Source organism: Heptranchias perlo, chromosome 1 (assembly GCF_035084215.1).
Source record: "Heptranchias perlo isolate sHepPer1 chromosome 1, sHepPer1.hap1, whole genome shotgun sequence".
NCBI classification, from domain to species: domain Eukaryota; kingdom Metazoa; phylum Chordata; class Chondrichthyes; order Hexanchiformes; family Hexanchidae; genus Heptranchias; species Heptranchias perlo.
The window spans coordinates 137570603-137581179 of record NC_090325.1 but is presented as its reverse complement, the minus strand read 5'-3'; positions in this window follow the sequence as shown (position 1 = coordinate 137581179).

Below are 10577 nucleotides of genomic sequence, written 5' to 3'. Positions count from 1 at the left end.
AAGGGAATTGGGTTTATGGCAGGGATGAAAATAATAGTTTCAGTCTTCCCAATGTTCAGTTGGAGGAAATTTTGACTCATTCTTGACTTAATTTTAGACAGGCAGTCTGACTCTCTACTCGCTTCTAGGCTGTCTGTGATCTGCTCCTGCTAGCTCCCATCCTGTTCCAGGTGCTGGTCCCCTGCTACTGAATGATCTCTGCCCTGCCATTATCTGCTCACATCCCTTGGCCGCTGACCTTGTTATGTTCAACTCTCCCTTCAGAACTTCTCCATCACTCTTCACTGGACTTATTTGGACTGGATCCTCAGACTCCTGCTGCTGCTCCTGGCCTCCTGTAGTCCTTCGCATTCTACAGCTGTTCTTGAGGCCATCTTCCTCATCCAAGTTGACCTCCTGGATTTACTCTACACCCTCCCCTGGATCCCCGGTGATTACTGCTCTTGCTTCTTGTTTCCTATTGTTCCATGCCCCTCTGCTGGTCCACTGGATCCACAGAGGCCACTATGCACCTTGCTGGGCCCAGGAACAACCATTGCTGGCTGTTGGCAAACTCTGTTCCTCAGCAGCATTCTGAATGCACCAAACTCTTCAGTTTCAACTACCACCAGCATCTCAGCTGATACTCTGCTCCTCCAGTGGCTCCTTGATCCATCCCCTTCTCTACTAACTCTGAACCTGGGCCTCACTGCCTTATTGGTTGGTGGCTGCTTGTCTACAAGTGGATTTAATTCCACAGCAGCCTGCTGACACCCAGACTTTAAATCTGGGCTGTTTCATATTGTCTCCTCCCTGTCCTTGGGGTTTAATACAATTACATCTCTCAATGAACCTCTGCCATGTCTATACAACCCAGAATTCAACTTTGTCTCCAATCGTGTGCACATTTTGACTACCACTCCAGACCTTAAACCACCACTTCTATTTCTCTTTCTCGCCCCTTCTCAGGTCCCACTCTCCTCTCCTCCTCTTCCCGTCACCCTGCCATGCCATCTTTTATCTCTCCCCTCTCAGGTATTTTTCCCTCCTTGATCCCCCACCCCAACCCCAACCCCTCACTACTCCTCAACCTACCTTCTCTCTTTACCCCATCCCAGGCTTGAAACCCCCTCGAACAGCCCAGAGTTACTCTCTGTGCCTCTCTCAACATTCTCCAATTGGCCCATCATGGCAGCTGCCTTTGCAACCCCAACTGCCCCATCCTCCACTCTCACCGACCTTCCTGCCCAGCATGTTCATTAGGGGCTAATCTCATTAGCCGTCTTGTCTTACTCACTCCACCCACGACTGCCAGCAGTAAAACAATCACCAGCCTTCTCCACGTTTCCCTCCAGAATGTCTGGTCACTTGCAAACTAGATTCTTGCCATCCACAACATCATTGTGGATGATCATATTGACATCATGGCCTTGACCAAAACTTGGGTAATGGCCCCTTCTCAAAGCCTCCACCACCTATCCCATCCAAACCACCTTTTATCATCTTGGCCTTTCCCCTATTTCTCTGGCATCCTCTCCTCCTCTGAGCACCTCTGACTTGTTCCACCCCTGTCACTTCCCATTTAAAATGCTCGTCATCCACTGTCCACCAAAAACCTCACCTCAAGCTCCTCCTCAAGATAGGCTCCCTTCTTTCTTGCCCCAGCCTCTGCACTGAGTGACTCCTCACCCTCGGTGATTTCAATTTTTATCTCAGCCTCCCTTGCCCTTGCTCCTCAAAATTCACTTCTCTCCTGTCCTTTCTAAATTTTTCCTTCCATATACACTCTCCTACCCATATTCACCTCTAATCCACCCCCAATCTCACCATACCCTGTGATTCCTGTATTCTCATGGTCTCCAACATTGACAAGGCCATCTCTGATCACTTCCTTGTATCCCTCATGACTCACATTCCCCTACTCTACTTCAATCCTCCTTCTTCATCCAGCCCTGGAAAAATTCTCCCCCAGGTCACTTATAACTGCACTTTCATACTTGCAATTACCTAGCTTCTGGCCCTCCATCCATCATGATATCTATGCAGTTGTTGATTTGCTCAACCATTCCCTTATCTCTATTTTTTATGCCCTTGTCTCCAGCAAAACCTAGGCTGTGTGTCATCCTTATCAATCCCCTTGGTTCAGCCCCCATCTTCACTCCCTCAAATCTGTGCATACCTGGTGAACCACTGGCTTAGCCATCTATTGTCAGCTCTGACGTGGCCACATTAAGCTCTGCCAGGCCTTGCCCTCCTCTGCCAAAACTACCCTCCGCTCTAGGATCATCTTGGAGAGCAAAGATAACCCAGGCTCCTTTTCTCTACTTTTTTTTTCATTCGTTCATGGGATGTGGGCGTCGCTGGCGAGGCCAGCATTTATTACCCATCCCTAATTGCCCTTGAGAAGGTGGTGGTGAGCCGCCTTCTTGAACCGCTGCAGTCCGTGAGGTGAAGGTTCTCCTAAAGTGCTGTTAGGTAGGGAGTTCCAGGATTTTGACCCAGCGACGATGAAGGAACGGCGATATATTTCCAAGTCGGGATGGTGTGAGACTTGGAGGGCAACGTGCAGGTGGTGGTGTTCCCATGTGCCTGCTGCCCTTGTCCTTCTAGGTGGTAGAGGTCACGGGTTTGGGAGGTGCTGTCGAAGAAGCCTTGGCGAGTTGCTGCAGTGCATCCTGTGGATGGTACACACTGCAGCCACTGTGCACCAGTGGTGAAGGGAGTGAATGTTTAGGGAGGTGGATGGGGTGCCAATCAAGCAGGCTGCTTTGTCCTGGATGGTGTCGAGCTTCTTGAGCGTTGTTGGAGCTGCACTCATCCAGGCAAGTGGAGATTATTCCATCACACTCCTGACTTGTGCCTTGTAGATGGTGGAAAGGCTTTGAGGAGTCAGGAGGTGAATCACTCGTCGCAGAATACCCAGCCTCTGACCTGCTCTTGTAGCCACAGTATTTATATGGCTGGTCCAGTTAAGTTTCTGGTCAATGGTGACCCCCAGGATGTTGATGGTGGGGGACCCGGTGATGGTAATGCCATTGAATATCAAGGGGAGGTGGTTAGATTCTCTTTTGTTGGAGATGGTCATTGCCTGGCACTTGTCTGGTGCGAATGTTACTTGCCACTTATCAGCCCAAGCCTGGATGTTGTCCAGGTCTTGCTGCATGCGGGCACGGACTGCTTCATTATCTGAGGGGTTGCGAATGGAACTGAACACTGTGCAATCATCAGCGAACATCCCCATTTCTGACCTCATGATGGAGGGAAGGTCATTGATGAAGCAGCTGAAGATGGTTGGGCCTAGGACACTGCCCTGAGGAACTCCTGCAGCAGTGTCCTGGGACTGAGATGATTGGCCTCCAACAACCACTATCAAAAACTACTACAAACTGCTACCTTAAACCTCTCCCCCTGTCCCTTCCATCTTCGCCTCTAACAACAAATGTGAGGAGGTCATGGATTTCATTATCACCAAGATAGAGACCATCCATTCTATTGCCTCTGCCACTCCCCCACCCCTTCCATTGGCCCCAAGCTAAACCGCTATGCCTTCTCCCAGTCGAGTCCTGAACCCACTTTCCCTTTAGTTCCTCTCCCATCTCCTCTCCTGCCATTACTAAGGTCATATCTATGAGACCTACCTCTTGCTCCCTCAATCCTATTTCCACTAAACTCTTAATCACCCAACATCCATTCCTGGCCCTCATTCTAATTGATATTGTAAATGGTCCATCTCCTCAACCACTGCCCTTACCCTTTCAAATCTCCTGTCATTATCCCCCTCCTCAAAAAACACACCTTCAGCCCCTCTGTTCTCATTAGCTACTGTCCAGTCTCCAACCTCCCTTTCCTTTCCAAGGTCCAAGATCTGTGCCTATCTAACTTCTTGTTTGAATCCCTCCAATTAGTTTTCTGTCCCTCCTATACCACTCAAATGATTCTAATCAAAGTCATAAACAAAGTTTTTTGTGACTGTGACCATAATGCATTATCCCTCCTTGTCCGCCTCGACTACTGCGCAGCCTTCAATGCAGTCTTTTAACACCTGCCCTCCATCATACAGCTCAGCGTGACTGCCCTCACTTAGTTCCTCTCTATCTATCCAATATTAGCCTGGGCATCTCTTCTGATGTCTTCTCTTCCCACACCCACACGGTCACCTCAGGAGTTCCCCCAAGGATCAATGCCTGGCCCCCTCCTCTTCCTCATCTACGTACTGCCCCTTGACAACATCATCTGCAGACATGGGGTCAGCTTCCACATGTACACTGATGACAACCAGCTCTACCTCTACACTGCCTCTGTGCTGTTAGGGTGCTTGTCCAATATCCAGGCCCTAAAAATACGCAAGCCTGCAATCCTGCCAATTATGCTGGGATCGCACTTACTGCAAACCTCCACCGCTGACCCTAGCGAACATTCCAGGGCACATATCAAAGGCCCACCTCGGTGAAGAGACCGGAAACCATCAGTGTAACTTGATGGTTCTTGGTTGGGATGTTTAAAGCTCCCCCTGTGGCCATCTTCCACTGCCGCCCTTTATAAGAGGGCCACAGTTAAATAATTCTTTTTAAAATTGACCCTTTCTCGTTAGGGGTGCAGGACACAATCATAACCTGGATCACCGCGTGGGGCTCACATGTACCCTTCGATGGGCCAGTATCCACCACCAGGTGTGTCAGAGGGCTGGGGACGTGGGAACTCCTGTCATTGGGAGTCCCCGCCCCAGCCCTGCCCCTTGGGATGCCACTGGCCTTGTAAGCAGTAGGAGTGCGCCAGAAGGGTCAAGGATTGTCAACCCCCCCCCCCCCACCCACCCAAGCCTTAGATGAGCCTTAACTTCCTCCAGCTAAACACTGAGAAGACTGAAGACATATCCTCAGCTTACACCACAAACTCCTCTCTCTCGCCACTGAATTCACCCCCCTCCTCAGCCACTGCCTCAGGCTGAACTGGACTGTTTGCAACTTCAGCATCCTGCTCAACAGGACTCAGTATCTGACCCCATATCCTTTCCATCCAAAGGCTGACTACTTCCACCTCTATAATACCACCAAGTCTCTGCCCCATTTCAGCCCAATGTGTGCTGAAACCATAGAAACATACAAAATAGGAGCAGGAATAGGCCATTCAGCCCTTCGAGCCTGCTCCGCCATTCAATATGATCATGGCTGATCCTCTACCTCAATACCACATTCCCGCTTTCTCCCCACACTCCTTGATGCCTTTTGTGTCTAAAAATCTATCTCGCTCCTTCTTAAATATATTCAGTGACTTGGAGCCTTCTGTGGCAGAGAATTCCACAGGTTCACCACCCTCTGAGTGAAGAAATTTCTCCTCATCTCAGTCCTAAATGTCCTACCCCGTATCCTGAGACTGTGACCCCTCGTTCTGGAGCCCCCAGCCAGGGGAAATATCCTTCCTGCATCCAGTCTGTCTAGACCTGTCAGAATTTTATAAGTTTCAATGAGATTTTGAACTTTTACTTATGTCTTCATTACCTTCAGACTCAATTACTAAAATTCTCTCTTTGCTGGCCTTCCATCCTCCATAAACACCAGCTTGTCGAAAACTCTGCCTCTTGTTTTCTATCCCATACCAAATCCCTCTTGCCCAGTACTGGTGTCCTCATTGAACTACATTGATTCCCAGTGCCCCAATGCCACAAATTTAGAATCTTGCCCTCTCTATCGCTGTAACCTTTTCCAACCCTACAACATCCCCCACAAAACTCTGCATTCTGATCTCTTTGGAATTCTCTACCTCAAAGGGCTGTGGATGTTGAGTCGTTGAGTATATTCAAGGCTGAAATAGATAGATGTTTGGACTCTAGGGGAATCAAGGGATACGGGGAGCGGGCGGGAAAGTGGAGTTCAGGTCGAAGATCAGCCATGATCATATTGAATGGTGAAGCAGGCTCAAGGGGCCTTATGGCCTACTCCTGCTCCTATTTCTTGTGTCGTCTTGTGTCTAGTGCATCTCCCCTCCCATTGCTCCATCTTTGGCAGGCATGTCTTCAGCTGCGAAGCTTCCACTCTCTAGAATTCCCTCCTTGAACCTTTCCACCATTTCACCTCCCTCTCCTGCTTTAAGACCATCCTTAATACCCACCTCTTTCTAATCTCTCCTTTGGCTTGGCATCCATTTTCCCCATACCTCTGTGAAGCACCTTGGGATGTTTTTCTACATTAAAGCTGCCATGTAAATACACGTTTGTTGTTGTTGTTGTTGTTGTTGTTTGGTGCTGCAGCATGAACAATGGGCAGTTTTATCTAATTGTTTGCTTGTGGATCAGATGATGATGTGGTATTTTGTTTCCTGCTCTGTCGTTTTCAAAGCAATGATATACCCAGAATAGTGTTGACATTGGTTACTAATTCCTATTCCAGATTACATAAAATGTAATTACATAAGATTCATTGTGATCACTTTTGCACATAGATTGTAATCTGTCTTGTAACCTGAAATATAACATTTCACTTACTGGGATAGATCTGCTCATCCATCAGATAGTATTAATTTCAAAGATGTCACTGGTTGTTCTTTCACTCCATAACAGGATGACATTCAATAATAAAAACAGAAAATGCTGGAATTACTCAATGGGTCAGACAACATCTATGAAAAGAGAAAGAGAGTTAATGTTTCAGGTCGATGACCTTTCATCAGAACTGGAAGAAGTTTAAGATTTAACAATTTTTAAGCAAGGGAGGGGAGGGAAGAACAAAAGGGAAGGTCTGTCATAGGGTGGAGGGCAGGAGTGATTAAACGACAAAAGGGATGATGGTGCAAGGCAAAAGGGGGTGGTAATGGGACAAGTAAAGAAACAATAGATGGGTCTAGAGGAACTGTAAGTGGCAAAAGCTTGCCCTCCACCCTATCATAGACCTTCCCTTTTGTTCTTCCCCACTCCCTTTCTCTCGCCCTGTACTTGCTTAAAAACTATTAAATCTCAAATACCTTCCAGTTCTGACGAAAGGCCATCGACCTGAAACATTAACTCTGTTTCTTTCTCCACAGATGCTGCCCGACCTGCTGAGCATTTCCAGCATTTTCTGTTTTTATTTCAGATTTCCAGCATCTGCAGTATTTTGCTTTTGTGACATTCAATAATGTTCATTCATCATACTTATTCCCATAGAACCTGTTGGACAATTGGCTTGAAGGTGACCCTATAAAGGACAAATGTGCTTTAGGCACACAGCTGCTCCATTTGTCAATGGTAGAATAAATAAAACTTCCTTTGCATCTTTTCAGTAAGAACACTTTTATTTTTAACAACCTGCCATGCTTTTGGAGTATGAACAGATAGATCTGGAAGGGATAAAATCAAAGGGCTTTAAATAATAAATTAATCTCTGTTATTCTAAATCATTCTAAAATAGAATAGGGTTTGAACATATCAAGAGATTTTCCTTTCAGTCAACTGCAATTTTTGCAAAAGCAAAGCTAGCGAATGATATAGTGGTGAGCTCTGGGATTGTTAGCTCAACAAGCATGAAGTCCTTTGCTTCAGAGGTTGTCACTTGAGCTGGAAGATGAAATGAAGAATAATTAAAGGCAGAGAGAAAGGAAAACTGTGCTCCTGATTCTATCAATGTTGATGCCAGAATTGCCTCCCTATGCCAAGTAACTACTGACATGACTATTATAAGTAACACTTCATCCAGAACCAGAATGTTCGCAACCTCGGCGTCCTATTTGACCCTGAGCTGAGCTTCCGACGCCATATCCTTTCCATCACCAAGACCGCATACTTTCACCTCCATAATATCCCCCATCTCCGCCCCTGCCTCAGCCCACCTGCTGCTGAAACCCTCATCCATGCTTTTGTTACCTCCAGACTCAGATATTCCAACGCTCTCCTAGACATCTTCCATCTTCCACCCTCCATAACTTAAGCTCACCCAAAACTCTGCTGCCTGTATCCTAACTTCCACTAAGTCATGTTCACCCATCACCACTGTGCTTGCTGACCTACATTGGCTCCTGGTCCACCAACGCCTCGATTTTAAAATTCTCATCATCGTGTTCAAATCCCTCCATGGCCTCGCCCCTCCCTATCCTTAACCTCCTCCAGCCCTACAACCCTCTGAGAGCTCTGCGTTCCTCCAATTGTAGCCTCTTGTGCATCCCCCACTTCATTCACCCCACCATTGGTGGCCATGCCTTCAGCCGACTAGGTTCTAAGCTCGCTAATTCCCTCCCTAAACCTCTCTGCCTCTCCATCTCTTTCTCCTCCTTTAAGATGCTCCTTAAAACCTACCTCTTTGACCAAACTTTTGGTCATCTGTCCTAATGTCTCCTCCTTTGGCTCGGTGTCAACTTTTGTCTAATTACGCTCCAGTGAAGCACCTTGGGACATTTTATTACATTAAAAGCGCTATATAAATGCAAGTTGTTGTTTTTGTTGTAATCCTAATCCTTGTCATCCTCACCATTCTGATGTAGTCTAGTTGGATGGGAATACTGCTGGTGTTATATTAAAGTGCTTATTTGTAAATTAGCTTTCTGCATGACAATTAACGTTTGTGATATGATAAGTCAACTTTCAGTTCACCATTAGGATGTTTGATTCTTCATGGTTTTCTTTGCCTCTTCGTGGGTGAGGTTCAAATGAGCACTATATTCATCATAGGGAATAATGTGGTAGTTTGAACTATACTGCCGTTCGGGATTTTGCTGTTTATCTTTGCTAAATGACAGGCCAACACTTATGGGAGTGGTGTTAGCAGGAGTGAAAATAGTCCTTCTGACAGAATAATACTGTGGCTGACTTTCATAAAAAGTAATTAGAGGCCTCAAAATTATTTATCTCAAGAAAACAGCCATTAGTACCACTAAAAGACGACAAGAGTAACAACATTGGTGGGGGGGGAACAATGATATCTGGAGAAATAACAGAAATGTAACAAAACAAAGAGGAAGAGAGGGAAAAGGGGAACAGAGAATGATGTAGTGATGGAATATTTTTATCTTTAGGGTCTGAGAGAGTAGAAGTATGTATGCTGTGCCTAGCAGCTGAAAGGAAAAATGTTAACTTTTCTATAGAACTGAAGTCTATAAAATAATGAGGGGCATAGATAAGGTAGATAGTCAAAATCTTTTCCCAAAGGTAGGGGAGTCTATAACGAGGGGGCATAGATTTAAGGTGAGAGGGGAGAGATACAAAAGGGTCCAGAGGGGCAATTTTTTCACTCAAAGGGTGGTGAGTGTCTGGAACGAGCTGCCAGAGGCAGTAGTAGAGGCGGGTACAATTTTGTCTTTTAAAAAGCATTTGGACAGTTACATGGGTAAGATGGGTATAGAGGGATATGGGCCAAGTGCAGGCAATTGGGACTAGCTTAGTGGTATAAACTGGGCGACATGGACATGTTGGGCCGAAGGGCCTGTTTCCATGTTGTAACTTCTATGATTCTATGATTCTATGATTTACGCTGTAACTAATGAGCTGGCAATGGAAATTGGAATTTTATTACTACTAATATTTGGAGTAGCCTTTTGTTCTATTATCACTTGTAATACTTTCTTTCATTATCTAATGTACAAAACCTCTCCCCAATAAAACATGATGGCCTGTAAATTGCTCTGACTGACGAACCAGCAGTGGTCGCCACTATTAGATTTAAATTCACCCACTAAATTACCAAGTTCGTTTTGGTGGCCAATTCCTTGAACTGTGAGTTCAAAAACCATCAGTTTTTTTTTCTGGGCTGTGAGTGGTGAAAAGATCTCTAAGGCCCCTCAAACAATCAGCTTGAAGCAAGCCACGCTGTGAGAACCAGAAAATGCAGTTCATTCACAAACCATGCAAACTAAAAACCCGGATGTGCCCAATAAGGCATTACAAAATGATATAGAAAAAGCAAAATAAAGAAAGGATAAGGTTAAAAGACTGAGATAAAAGAGACAGAAGGAAAAAGTAAAAAAAAAATTAACATTTTTTTAATTAATTTTTTTAAATGTCCAAAAACTATTAAAGTCAGGAGTAACGAGACTCTCCATTTTTAAAAGTTAATTTTTAGTACCAGGGAGGTTGTTTGGCAGTCATTAAGACATACCACAATGTTAAAACTTAGTTTAGACCTAAAAAAACAGTGGGTACCTGTTTTGTGGTGAGATTAGTTCGTTTCCAACTGGGCAGGAGAACAACTTGGCGCTGGTCCGTTGATTCCATTGATTGCAGCCAGCGATATCCCTTTAAGGCGAAGCTGTCACATCGCTAGCAAACCAGGAAGAGCAAGTTCTGGATTTCCACGTCTAACTGCACATGTGCGGTCACCAGAACTTGCTCTTTGATATCGCCACTAACAACGGTGAGCACTGTTAGGCTCACTGTTGCTTTAAAAGCAATTTCTGGGCCAATAATAATTTAAATTCTGTAATTTACTTACTTGAATCTGAAAGTAAGACTTGGATTTTATATAGCACATTATTACATCCCTCAGAAACCAGAGTGACTGTTGTTATGTAGGCCAACATTCTGCAGCTAATAATCTCTATGAGAATGTGATAGTTTGGTGGTTGTGGCACTGAACTAACAGCCCAGAGGTCATGAGTTCAAATCCCACCATGGTTATCTATGAAATGGAATTCATAAA